We start from the raw sequence: 14,604 nt of genomic DNA, 5'->3' as shown, positions 1-14,604 counted from the left end.
TTGCTCTTCCAGAGGTCCTGAGTTCAATTCCCAGCAACCACATGGTGGCTCACAACCATCTGTAATGGGATCCAATGCCCTCTTCTGAAGACAGCTACAGTGTAATCCTATACATAAAATAAGATAAATAATTCTTAAAGGCTTCGTGATTTCTGTCCATGGCTTTCCTCCAGCTGTAGAGAGGCAAGAAGGCTTTCTATCCAGTCAGTGAATATATGGTGGAAACTTTGTCCTCTGCTCCTAAGTGGTACCCCCACATAAAGCCAAAGGAATGAACAACTTTCAGTAAGAGAGGACAGACTGGTCATTTTGGAGGATAAACTAAACCCAGACTAATTATGGCATTGGCTACAGTTTTGTAACCCTGCTCTGTTAAGCACTTAAAATCTGAGTGAGGGGTACTAGAGAGATGGCTCAGCAGTTAAGAGCACCAACTGCACTTCAGAAGGTCGTGAGTTCAAATTCCAGCAACCATATGATGGCTCAAAACCATCCATAATGAGATCTGATGCCTTCTTCTGGGGTGTCTAAAGACAGCTACAGTGAGCAAGTGGGGCCAGAGTGAGAAGAAAAAGTGTCTAAAGACAGCTACAGTTGTATTTACATATAAAAATATATAAATCTTCTTTATTTATTTTTATTTTTTTTTTGTTTTTTTGAGACAGGGTTTCTCTGTATTGCCCTGGCTGTCCTAGAAGACCTCTGTAGACCAGGCTGGCCTCAAACTCAGAAATCTGCCTGCCTCTGCCTCCCAAGTGCTGGATTAAAGGCATGCGCCACCACTGCCTGGCTAAATAAATCTTAAAAAAAAAAAAAAAAGAGTATGTGCTTTTCTTCCTGAGGACCAGGGTTCAAGTCCCAGCATCCACATGGCAGCTCCCAACTAGGCGTAACTGCAGCTCAAGGAGTCTGCTGCCCTCTTGTGGCCTTCAAAGACACCAGGCACATGGCATGCGTACACATGCAAGCAAAACACCCATGCACATAAAACAAAAAGTATGATGGGTGAGGCCCAGTGTGGAAATCAATTGCCACTCAGGGACAAGGACAGGAAGTTGGACTCCAGAGCCTTCGTAAAGACAGACTTCGCAGTACAGGTCTGTAATTCTGTTGTTCCCAAGGTGAGGTTGCAGAATCCTTTCAAGTTCTAGGGCCAGCCAGCCTGGTTCACCCCAGTAAGGATGAGACTTTTTGATGGGCAGTGGGACACAGGCCTTTAATCTCAGCAGGCAGGCAGATTTCTGAGTTTGAGGCCAGCCTGGTCTATAGAGTGAGTTCCAGGACAGCCAGAGCTACGCAGAGAAACCCTGTCTTGGAAAAAAAAAAAAAAAAAGGCTGAGACTTTGTGTAGTAAACTTGGCTCAACCCAGAGAACACAGATTGACAATAGATCATTGCAATAACATCCACGTACGTGGATCAATAAACTTCATGGTATTACAACGGCCTATTGTCAATCTGTGTTCTCTGGGTTGAGCCTAGATGACTGCATTGGTTTCAAACAAGGTAGAAGTTGTCCTATGAAACACAGGCACACACATGTGCACACTCATGTATATAAAAACAGTGGTGGCCCAGTGTCCTGATATTTCCAGCACTTTCCACACAAATGCCTAGGCTGACATTCTAGAAGTCGATGGGCCATCAGCTTAGCCATGGTCCAATTCCATGAGCATTCCTCAGGTTCTTTTAGGGATCACAATTCATCCTCAGATCACCCATCTTCTGATTCCCTCAAAATACAAATTCCAAGTTTAAAAAACCTACTAGAGCCAGGCAGTGGTGGTGCACACCTTTAGTCCCAGCACTTGAGAGGCAGAGGCAGGTGGATTTCTGAGTTCCAGGACAGCCTGGTCTACAGAGTGAGTTCCAGGACAGCCAGGGCTACACAGAGAAACCCTGTCTCAAAAGACCAAACACCAAAACCACAGCAATCAAACAAAAATTAACCCATCAAGATCAGTCAACATTCTAGTTGGCAGTGTTAATTGAACTCAGTGGGTTAAAATTGAGAGGAGGAGCCTGACAGATGGCTCAGTGGTTAAAGACATTGGCTGCTTTTTCAGGGGGCCTGAGTTTTGTTCTGAGCACTCACATGGTGGCTCACAACTCTGTAATTGACCCCTTCTTCAGCTTCTACAGCCAACCGGCATGCACATGGTACACATACATTCTTGCAAACAAAAGCTTATACATGTAAAATACTAAAAAAGAATGAATACAGCCGGGCAGTGGTTGCACACGCCTTTAATCCCTGCACTTGGGAGGCAGAGGCAGGCAGATTTCTGAGTTCAAGGCCAGCGTGGTCTACAGCAGAGTGAGTTCCAGGACAGCCAAGGCTACACAGAGAAACCCTGTCTCGGAAAACCAAAAAAAAAAAAAAAAAAAAAAAAAAAAAAAAAAAAAAAGTCAGACCTGTGTGAAGTCCCTTCCTGAGGAACAAGTTCCCCTGTAGTTGGTACCAGGCTTCAGCCTTTTCCTTCTCTGGGGAAATTTCAATCCCTTGAGGCCACTGCTCTAACAATCTAATAGCGAGTGTCTCTTTAGGATATCTTCATTCCTGCCAAGAAGGAAAACACAGTCTCAGGCTGTGATTTTTGGTATCATGTAGCCCAGGCCAGCACGGAAATAATTGAATAGCTAAGGATGATCTTCAACTCCTTATCCTGATGCCTTCATCTCCTGAGTGCTGGGATTACAGGCCCAGGTCTTTAGAATCCATAAATCTCTTAGGTGTCTCTGTTCTGTGAGGACTCCTCTGGATTTTTTCCATCAAACTTTTCTCAGTGGTGATGTAATATGGGCTAACCTTTACCATAGGCCAGGAATAAGCTAGAGCTGCCCACTTATAATCCCACTGAATACCCACAGTCTTGTTTTAGAGTTTGGGGACTTGTGAAGACAGAAAGTGTCAGAGCTGGGATTTGAACTGACTGATGTTGTCTGTCTTGCTCTACTGGGACTTGAATGAAGGATAAAGAATGTGAGGCTTTTCCTGGCTTACTGGTTTGCAGGGCCCAGCAGCACCTGATAAAACCCTGGTCTTCTCTTACAGAATGGCTTAAAAGGAATTTGAGGAGACTTGTCGGGGGCACTGTTACCATGGCAACACTGATCCTACTGTGGGCACATACATGAATTTGAGATGCTGGACAACCAGAACTGGTTGCACGTGAAGTGGTTGTACAAATTGGGGTTCCAGGGAGTTGAATGAGACCTTGGGGCAGACCAAACATTGTGGGGTCCCATGAATTTACCCCCATCCCAATCAAGTGCAGGTGTCTGTTATGGCTGAGTCCACCTCCCAGAAGTCAAAGCACAAAGAACAACACTTATCACAGAGTAGCCTCCTCCCCCATACTCACAGACCTTTGTGGCTCCAAGGAATCTGCCCACCTATTAAACAACACCCATGAGACAAACAGAAGGGATTTCTGTCATAAGGTATTTTGCCCTAAAAGCCATATCAGGGCAGCAAGATGGCTCAGGTGTTACTTAGGGAACATGCCACCCAATCTGATGCAATACACTTAAATACATCCAGGAAAAACAGGTGTACACATATGATGAAAATAAATACATCTTATTAAATAAAGAGAGAGAGAGAGAGAGAGAGAGAGAGGCTGGTGAGATGGCTCAGTGGCTAAGAGCATTGACTGCTCTTCCAAAGGTCCTGAGTTCAGATCCCAGCAACCACATGGTGGCTCACAACCATCTGTAATAAGATCTGACGCCCTCTTCTGGTACGTCTGAAACAGCTACAGTGAATTATGCTGGAGCAAGAGGGACCGTAGTGAGCGGGGCAGCAGAGGTCCTGAGTTCAATTCCCAGCAGCCACACACATGATGGCTCATGGCTATCTCTACAGCTACAGTGTACTCATACACATAGAAAATAAATAAAATAGCTAGCCGGTAGTGGCGCACGCCTTTAATCCCAGCGCTTGGGAGACAGAGGCAGGTGGATTTCTGAATTCGAGGCCAGCCTGGTCTACAGAGTGAGTTCCAGGACAGCCAGGGCTATGCAGAGAAACCCTGTCTCGAAAAACCAAAATAAATAAATAAATAAACAAATAAATAAAATCTAAAAGAAAAAGAAGAGTTGTGAAAGGGCTTGGGATACAGGTCAGTTGGCTGAGTCCTTGCTAGCACAGAATCCTACTACCACACGAACCAAGCATGGTGGCTCACACCTCTGCTCTCAGCTCTGAGGAGGGGCCATTAGTCCTACCAGTCAAGGATAAGACCATTACCATAATTTTTTGAGCCAAATAAGAGGTATTTATTAAATATTGGCCAGGAAGATGGACGCTGGCCAGGTCCAAACCTGGGACTCCAAGAGGATGGTCCCAGATTACCTTAGCGTGGCTAGTAAGGGCAGACCCACAAGCTGCTCCATACTTTCTGTCTTCCTCCAATCAGGGACAAGCATATTTCTCCATGTAGTGCTTTCTGTCTATGGACCTTCCCAAAGTATGATCAAGCACATGCTGTGCAGTTGGGGCAACCAAGCTTGTCTGAAGAAGTGAGAACACGCGGAGGCTTTGTATCTTTTTTTAAAAAAAAATTTTTTTAGCCGAGCGGTGGTGTCGCACACCTTTAATCCCAGCACTTGGGAGGCAGAGGCAGGTGGATTTCTGAGTTCAAGGCCAGCCTTGTCTACAGAGTTCCAGGACAGCTAAGGCTACACAGAGAAACCCTGTCTCAAAAAAACCAAAAAAAAAAAAAAATTGTATTTATTCTGTGTATATGAGTACACACTATAGCTGTACAGATAGTTGTGAGCCTTTATTTGGTTGTTGGGAATTGACTGTTTTTTTTTTTTTTTAGGACCTCTGCTCACTCAGGTCAACCCTGCTCTCTCAGGCCCAAAGATTTATTTATTTTTATACATTAAGTTCACAGTAGCTGGCTTCAGATGCACCAGAAGATGGTGTCAGATCTCATTATGGGTGGTTATGAGACACCTGTGGCGGTTATGAGACACCTGTAGTTGCTGGGATTTGAACTCAGGACCTTCAGAAGAACAGTCAGTGCTGTTACCTGCTGAGCCATGTCACCAGTCTGGTAGCTTGGTATCTTACAGGAACAGCAGCCTCCAGCATCCCAGGAAGTTGTCTGTCCTTGGGCAAGTGGGGCTTGTAGGTTAGAGGCATTTTTGTTATAGATTTCTTTTTTTTTTTTTTTTTTTTTTTTTTTTTTTTTTTTTTTTTTTTTTGGTTTTTTTTGAGACAGGGTTTCTCTCTGTAGCCCCGGCTGTCCCGGTACTCACTCTGTAGACCAGGCTGGCCTCGAACTCGGAAATCCGCCTGCCTCTGCCTCCCAAGTGCTAGGATTAAAGGCGAGTGCCACCACCGCCCGGCCTGTTATAGATTTCTTAAGCACAGTAATTTAAACTTAAAACATAACATTAGTCATCAGAATAGCAGCTTAGGTAGCTACAAGAAGACCAGAAATTCAGTCATCCTTGGCTACTTATTCAATTTAGGGCCAGCCGGGGTATAGGAGACCATGTCTCAAAATAAAAAAAAAATAATAGGGCTGGTGAGATGGCTCAGCGGGGAAGAACACCGACTGCTCTTCGGAAGGTCATGAGTTCAAATCCCAGCAACCACATGGTGGCTCACAACCACCTGTAATGAGATCTGATGCCCTCTTCTGGTGTGTCTGAAGACAGCTACAGTGTACTTACATATAATAAATAAAAAAAAAAAATAATAAAACTTACATGGGCATAGTGGAACATTATTTACAATATTAGCTCCCAAAAGCATGAGAGTTAGGTTGAAGAGTAGAAGGCCAGGCTGAATAAAGGTGTGTACACCTTTGATCCCAGCAACAGGAAACAGGCAGATAGGATTCTGAGCTGGAGGTCAGCATGGTCTACAGAGAGAGGTCCAGGCTAGATAAGGCTATATAATGAGCTACCGGAGTTTTTTGTTTTTGTTTTTGGTTTTTGGTTTTTTGGTTTTTTTTAGGCAGGGTTTCTCTGTGTAGCCCTGGCTGTCCTAAAACTCACTCTGTAGACCAGGCTGGCCTCGAACTCAGAAATCTGGCTGCCTCTGCCTCCCAAATGCTGGGATTAAAGGCATCATGGCCCCGCTGAGCTACAGGAGATTATATCTATTTTTCCTTTTCCCTTTGAGTGACACAGTTCTTAAGCTAGTATGTACAAGGTCCTAGGTTTAATCTGTAATCCCACAAGGAAAAATCAAGTGAACAAAACCTTTTCCCATTATTGTCCCAGTGATAAGCATCCATTGGTTCAGCAAGATACAGTCTTCCCTGCCCTGAAGTCCTGAAAAGACCTGAACACACCCTTCTGCTCCTTCTGGCGATCTCAGTGGGACGCATACATTCCATGAACAGTGGTTACAAACATTCTGAGGGTAAAGACTTTGGGAAATGGAGGTGTCTCTGAAACTCTAAGAATGACAAAGGTGAGGGAGCAGGCAGGGGACAGTGAAAGACAAGAGGCCTGAGGCCTGGCCCTGTGTTACATACACATTAGCCTGGAGCCAGTTGATTGAAGGCAACTGAAAAGCCTTCCAGGGTTTAACCTGTACTCACCCTGTGGGGCTAGGAAGAAAGTCCTGCCAGGTGTGGTGGTGAACATCTTTAATCCCTACTCTCAAGAGGCAGAGGCAGGTGGATCTCTGTGAGTTCCAGGCCAGCCTGGGGGGCTACAGAGCCTGGGGCAGGGACAGGGTTGGGGGAAGCCCTCTGGCTTTGGTGTCCTTTGTGAAAAGGAAGGACTGGTAGTCTTTTGAACTCTTGACAAATTAGCAACCCTATAAACAGGTAAACACGTCAGATTTGCAGAAAGTTCTGAGGCCGGAGATGCTTAGGTCACTCACCGTCACCTTTTCTTTCCTTCTTTCTTTCCTTTTTTTTTTTTTTTTTTTGTGGGAGGAGGGGAACATTGTGGAGTGAAGAAGGCTCTCATGTAGCTCAAACTGGTCTAGATCTCAATCTGTAGCCAAGTGTTTGTGGCGGCGCTTGCTTTTAATCCCAATACTTGGGAGGCAGAGGGAGGGGGATCTCTGTGAGTTCAAGGCCAGCCTGGTCTACAGAGTGAGTTCTAGGATATCAAAAGCTACATAAGAAAACTCTTGAAAAACTGAAGAAGGAAAAAATATGCATTCATATATATGTGTATTTTTTTTGTTTGTTTTTTTTTGGTTTTTGGTTTTTTGGTTTTTTTGTTTTGTTTTGTTTTTTCGAGATAGGGTTTCTCTGTGTAGCCTTGGCTCCTCCTGCCTCTGCCTCCCAAGTGCTGGGATTAAAGGCGTGTGCCACCACCGCCCGGCAAAAAAAATTTTTTTTTAAAGTTTATTTGTATAGTGTGTGTGTTAGCATCCAGAACCTGCCTGCGGCAGATATGTGGGCGGGTCCACAGACCAGGGCAACGGCCACCATATTCCCAGAATCCATGGGGTTCAGCTCCCACCTTTACCTGGACTGCTACGTCACGACATATATATATATATGTATGGGTACTTTCCTCCATCTTTCTCTCTTTCCCCTCTCTCTTCCTGCGCTGCTACCCCACTACCCCCTTCCAACTAAACCTCTTACATGTGGAACTGCCTGGGCCTGGTGTCTGCAGACGCTTCCTGCCTAGACTCAAACCCCATCAGTGTGTGTGTGTGTGTGTGTGTGGTGGATAATGAGGCCAGAGGTGTCAGATCCCCCTGGAGCTAGAGTTAAGAGGGGTTGTGACTTACCTAAGATGGGTGCTAGGGATTGAACCTGTGGCTTCTGGAAGAGCAGTGTGTGGAAGTCCTTAACCACTGAGCCTTCTCCTGTCCCATAATTAAAAGTCATGAGAAAAATTAAAGGTTACAAAAGGGAGCACAGTGAAACATGGCTAGGGGTGTAGTTCCAGCCACTTGGGCCTGAGGTGTGATGGCTGCTTGAGCACAGAACTTCAAGACCAACCTGGAAAATACAGTAAGACCCTCACTAAAAAGTAGAGACTTTGGGAAGATTCCCCTAATTAGGGTGGGAAGACTGGTAGGCAAGAGTTTGAGGCAAGCCAGCTAAGACAGCCCAAGTCTGCAATCCCAGAATTTTGCAGAGGTAAACACAAAGTCAAGAATTATAAGGCCCAGCAGTGGTGGCACACACCTGTAGTCCCAGCACTTGAGAGGCTGAGGTAGGTGGATCTCTGAATTCAAGGCCAGCCTGGTACCCAGAGGGCGTTCTAGGACAGCCAGGGCTACACAGAGAAACTGTGTTTAGACACTACCACTTCCCCCAAAAGTCACAGGTCATTCACAGCTGGAAGGTACATTGAGCTGCATGAAACGCTGCAGTTGTCAAAAACAAAACAAAACAAAAAACCCAAAAACAAAACAAAACAGACAAAAAGAAAAAAAAAATAGTTTACCAGAAATAATGGATTACACCTTTGTGATCACAGCTTCTGAGAGTCCGGAGCAAGAGAATCCCCTGTGTATTGTTCAAGGCCAGCCTAGCTTATGCAGTGAGATCCAGCCTCAACATCTTCCCTTCAACATCTGGAGCATGCAAGAAGTCCTGGGTTTGCTCTCCAACACCATATACATCTGGTCAGACATGATGGTGCACAGCTACACCTAGAATCCTAGTATGGATGAGGTGTGGACCTAAAGGATCCAAGGTCTAAGGTCTTCATTGTCTACACAACTGTTTTGAGGCTATCCTAGGCTATGTGAGACCTTGAAAGAAAAAGGACAGGACAGGGGCTAGGGAAGAAGGGAAGATGAGAGGAAAGAGGATTGGATAATAAAGATACCTCACCAGGAATAGACCCTGGGTGTCTGACCTTCCCAGAGGAAAGTTTCTATGTGTCTTCTTTTTGATATTTATTTATGCATTTGTGTCTATGTATTTGGCCATGCTCCTGTGTTTGTGGTCAGAGGACAACTGACTTGGAGAGTAAGTTTTCTCTTTGTGCCCTGTAGGCCCTAGGGAACGAAGCCAAGCCATCCGGCTTCATGGATGAAACCTTTCTGCTGACATATGGCCTTAGCTTCCCTCCCTCCCACCCACTCCCAAGGAGACCAAATAATGAGAAAACAGAAGACAAACCACTAAAGTGAAACGCCTGACCAGCTTTCAAAAGTGTCACTGTGTAGTCAGGCCTAGTGGCCAGGCTTGTAATCCAGCTACTCTGAGAGCAGAAGCAGGAGAATCTCAAGTTCAAGGTCTGCTTGTTCAACTAATGAAAGCCTCCATCTTAAAAGGCAAATGCTGGGCAAAGTGGCATATGCTGTGTTTTATAAAAATAAAGAGAGAGAAGGAATATGTTTAGGTGGATGTGTCAGGTGTGGGGGGGAAGGGGTGCCTCCGTAGACCCATGCTGAGGCATCCTTTCCCCCGAGGGACCAGCCATATAGTATAATCTAGAATAGAATTTATTTGGGGCATGGGGAAGGAAGTTGAGAGGGTAATAGAGAAAGACAGACAGACAGACAGAGAGAGAGAGGGAGAGAGAGAGAGAGAGAAGAGGACTTGAGGCCAGCCATGAGCACATGAAGTGGGGAGGGGGGGAAGGGACAAGAGGATAGAGTGAGAGCAAGAAGGCATGAGAGAAGAGGGGCAAGCAGCCCCTTTTATAGTGAGACAGGCATACTTGGCTGTTGCCAGGTAACTGTGGGGTGGAGCTTAGTCAAAAGGCTAACAGCATACATTTGTAGTCCTATCAATTGGGAGGTGGTGGTAGGAGAAGAGGTCAGGAGTTCATAGCCACCTTCAGCTACATAGTGAATTTGATGCCAATATGAACTACAGAAGACCTCCAGAGAGAGAGGGGGGAGAGAGAGAGAGGAAAGGGAGGGAGGGAGGGAGGGAGGGAGGGAGAGAGAGAGAGAGAGAGAGAGAGAGAGAGAGAGAGAGAAGGAAAGCAAACAAGCTGGGGAGTGGTGATGCCCGCCTTTAATTTCAGCACTTGGGAGATAGAAGCAGGCAGACAGAGTTGACAGAGTTCTGAGAGTTCGAGGCCAGCCAAGGCTATGTAATACGATCCTGTTTCAAATAAAGCAAAACAGAAAAACAAGACAAACAAAAAACCAGGATGACTCAGTGGGTAAAAACGCCTGCCACCAAGCCCAACAACTGGAATTCAGTTCAGTCGCCGGGGTCCATGTGGTGTGTGAATGTGGTCTGTGTATGTGTGTATACAATTAACTGTGTTGAACAGGGGCCAGAGGTGAGATTTCTCCAGGAATCTGATGCCAGGACAAAAGAAGGGCTAATGTCAGATGCTAGCTAGGGAAGTAACATTTTGAATCACCTTTGAGGCTGGAATGGCTCCACAGGCAGCACTTTGACCAGGAGCCTTAAGCGATGCATACCCACCCCCTTGTTCTCTAGAACACCCCGATGGACCTGGGGAGCCACTAGGCCTTTGTTCCTCTTCCCAATGTGGCTACATTGAATAAATGTTCCTTTTACTGGTCTGCTGGCGGCTGCAGATAGTAAACCCTTCGTGGTTGTTGGCAGAGGTTGTTAACAGTACCGAGTGACCACTGTGTAAACCTACCATGTCCCATGCACACAGGGATTCCAGGCCAATGTTCTAGACCAGGTAGGATTTCTTAGTTTCATCTTGCAGTTAAGGTACTTGATAGTTTCAGGAACTCAGGTAGGCCTGTGGGATTCTAGGCCCGCCCTTCCCTGATTCTCTGGCTTCTACATCACATTCACTAATCCCTTATTCAGCAAATATTGTACAAGCCTCCCTCCCCCTCCCCCACCAGAATTCCAGTCCCTATGCATCTTAAAAGGGGACTCAGACTTTGGTTAGCAAGTCCTGGACCCTACCCTGGATAGACTTGGTTTCTAGTGTCTAAATAACTGTGTCTCAAAGGCCTCTACCAAGAGGGCTCCCTTTAGCCCCTTGGCGGGAGTCCCCCAGCAGCTTCCCTAGACTGAAGGAGGCACAAGTCACACCCAGCACTAGGTACTGGGAGCCCAGAGAAGGAGGCACCGAAAAGCAGAGACCGAAGCTGGGCTAGGGGGCGTTGTACCTCTGCGTGGAGCAATAGCCATTAGCAAAAGGGGAGGACTGGCCAGGCTGACCTCCCGGGATGCAACCCGGCATGCCCCGCCCCAGCCCTGCCCAGCTCAGTAGGACAGGAAGGGCGTCCTCCTCGCAGACTCCAACTCTCCATCCTCCCGCCCTCCCCGCCAGCTCCACCCCCTAACCCTGTCACTGCTCCTGGTTGCCCTGGGGCTTTCAACACAGTTCCTTCATGGAGCTGGCTGGTGTGTGTGTGTGTATTTGTGTTTTACTTTTTTGACCGGGTCTCATACATCCGAGTGTGTGTGTGTGTGTGCGTGCGCGCTTGTTTGTTTGGTGTGTGTGTGTGTGTGTGTGTGTGCTTGTTTGTTTGGGTTTTGAAACAGGGTTAGCCTTGGCTGTTTTGAAACAGGCTGTATAGACCATGCTGGCCTAAAACTCACAGAGATCCGCCTGTCTCTGCTGGGATTAAAGGCGTGTGCCACCATGCTCCGCTGGCGGTGTGATTTTTTTTCAGGCTGTGCCTCACCCATTCCAGGCTGGCCTCAGACTTGCTATGTCACCAAGGGTATCTTTGAACTCCTCATCCTCCTTATCTGTACCTACAGAATACTGGGATTAAAGACTGTCCCTCCACAGCCCAGCACAGTGAAATTGTGTGTGGGCCTGCCTGCACACACACGCCTGCCTGCACACCCACAAGGGGTGGCTTTCTTTGTTTGAGACAGGGACCCTCTCTATCCTAAAACTCACTATGTAAACCTAGAATTTATAGAAATCCACTTGCCTTGGCCTTCAGAGCTCAGAGGCTAAAGATGTGCTCCACTGGCCTGGTCATGAAGATATTTTAAGAAGACTTTTTTTTTTAAGGACAGGAGAGATGGCTCAGTGAGTAAGAGCTCTTGGCTGTGGAACCAAATTTGGTCCCCAGAAGCCATACGATGTCTTACAACCACTTGTTATTGTATCCAGCCCATCTTCTGGCTTCATTAAGTGCTTGTACACACATGCAAATGTATATACATAGGTTCACACACTTGTGCATAATTAAAAATAAATCTAGCCTGGAGGACGTGATGGCTCAGGCCTTTAATCCCAGCATTAGGAAGACAGAGGCCACCTGGCGGTGGTGGCACACTCCTTTAATCCTAGCCCTTGGGAGGCAGAGGCAGGTGGATTTCTGAGTTCAAGACCAGCCTGGTCTACAGAGTGAGTTCCAGGACAGCCAGAGCTACACAGAGAAACCCTGTCTTGAAAAACAAAGCAAACTGGGCTGGCGAAATGGCTCAGCCGGTAAGAGCACTGACTGCTCTCCCAAAGGTCCTGAGTTCAAATCCCAGCAATCACATAGTGGCTCACAACCACCCGTAATGAGATCTGACGCCCTCTTCTGGTGTGTCAGAAAGTCAGCTACAGTGTACTTATGTATAATAATAAATCTAAAACAACAACAGCAACAAACAAGCAAACGGGCGTATGAATGTGTATGAAGAATGCAAAGAGGTCCCTGAGTCCCAAGGCTTCACGCGGGACTTCATAAATCTTTATGCTGCTCTTCATAAATCTGTCAGCTGCCCTGGAAGGCTTTTACAGGCGCTTCAGCCTCAGGAGCAGAGGAGTAAGGACCGAGAGAGACTTGTCAAGCAAGGCTACTTGAGGGCAACTGGATTTCCCAAACCCCAAACCAGGAAATCTGGTCTAACAAGGATTGTAGTCCCTGCTGAATTTAGCCCTGCCCAGGAAAACCTGTGTCTGAGCGTTGCTGTGGTCTGAGAACCTGTACTTCCTGGGAGGAAAAGGCCTCCAAGGTCATATGTTTAACCCTTCAGGTTCCAAGGATCTCAGATCTGGGAGGGAGGAAGTTTATCTTGTTTTCGTCTTTGTTGGCTTAGAGCCCAGGGCCTCTTGCACCTTAGACAGGTTCTCTATTGCTGAGCCCCTCCCCCAGCCCTGAGGAGGACTTTTGAGATCATGAAGGTTGGGAGATAATGGAAACTAAAGTGGGTAAAAATTCAGAACTCAAGAAGCCGAGAGAGGAACTCAGCCCTAAGTTCAAGGTGAGCCAGTATTACATTGAAAGTCCCTGCCATGCTCAGGCAGTGGCGGGGCACACCAATCCTAGCACTCAAAGACAGAGGCAAGAGGATCTCTGGGTTGGAGGCCAGTCTGGTCTACAGAGCCAGTTCCAGGACACCCAGGAAGGACTACACAAAGAAACCCTGAACTGAAAGAAAGAGAGGAAGAAAGAAAGAAAGAAAGAAAGAAAGAGAGAGAGAGAGAGAGAGAGAGAGAAAGAAAGAAAGAAAGAAACAAACAAACAAACAAACAATCAAAGCTGTGTACCTTGCTCAACTGGTAAATCACATGCTTATCCAGCAGAAAACCCTGAGTTATATCCCTAGCACCAAATACAACTGGTTACAGCAGTGTATTCTTGTAATCCCAGTACTGGGGAGGCAGAGACAAGAGGAACAGAAATTCAAGTTCATCTTCAGTTACATAGTAACTGAAGGCTATCCTGGAATACCTGAGACACTGTCTAAAATACATATATCTTCAGTTACATAGTAACTGAGGCTGTTCTGGAATACCTGAGACACTGTCTAAAACACATATATACATATTACACACATACATGGGGGCCGTGGGTGGGGGGAGAAGAAAGAAAATCATCAGTTGGTGGAAGAATAAATGAACAGTCAAATCGTGTTCTTTCTACACAGTCACATGGCCCTCTGGAGTCACCCTTAACAGATATCATGGGAAGCTCACAGAGTTGCCACGGTAACAGCTATAGGCAATTCAAGACAAAAACAGCAGACATTCACTCGTTAACACTTTTCTGACTAAGCTGACTGGGGTGGTTAACACAGACCAACAAAGTACTGAGCCGAGACTAAATAACAAAAAAGGAATAATGGGGCAGCAAGGTGGCTTAGTGGGTGACGGAGCTAGCACATCTACATGGTGGAAGGACAGAACTGACTCCTGAATGGTGTCTTCAGGCATATACTTGTATGCTAAGGCATGTGCATACCACCCCCAAAACAACTACATTGAATAATAATAATAATAACAACAAAAACAATAATAATAACAGCAAAACTGGGCAGTGGTGGCCCACCCCTTTAATTCTAGCACTCAGATTTTAATGTATACTTTTAAGCATAAGAGTTAAAAGACCAGCTGCATATGTGGCAGAGGATGACCTAGTCGATCATCAATGGGAGGAGAGGCCCTTGGTCCTGTGAAGGCTCTATGCCCCAGTGTAGGGGAAGGCCAGGGCTTCCCACAGGAAGTGGGAAAGGGTGGAGTGGTGAGCAGGAGGAGGGGAGAGGAACAGGGTTTTTTTTTTCAGAGGGGAAACCAAGAAAGGGGATAACATTTGAAATGTAAATAAAGAAAATATCTGTGGCACTCGACTTTAATCCCAGCACTTGGGAGGCAGAGGCAGGCAGATTTCTGAGTTCGAGGCCAGCCTGGTCTACAGAGTAAGTTCCAGGACAGCCAGGGCTGTACAGAGAAACTCTGTCTCGGGAAAAAAAACAATGAAAGAAAAAAGAAAAAAAGAAAAAAAATTGTTAAAAAGACAGGGCT

At 46.3% G+C, this 14,604-nt stretch overlaps 1 pseudogene; it reads left to right on the top strand.

Moving 5' to 3' along the window:
* Positions 1–1,001: 1,001 nt before the first annotated feature.
* The window catches only part of LOC116082572, a 25,410-nt pseudogene continuing 11,807 nt past the window's right edge, over positions 1,002–14,604 (top strand).

The sequence above is a fragment of the Mastomys coucha genome, unplaced genomic scaffold (genome assembly GCF_008632895.1).
Source record: "Mastomys coucha isolate ucsf_1 unplaced genomic scaffold, UCSF_Mcou_1 pScaffold11, whole genome shotgun sequence".
Taxonomy (NCBI): domain Eukaryota; kingdom Metazoa; phylum Chordata; class Mammalia; order Rodentia; family Muridae; genus Mastomys; species Mastomys coucha.
Note: the sequence above shows the minus strand (reverse complement) of the source record. Positions and strands in the feature narration are given on the sequence as shown.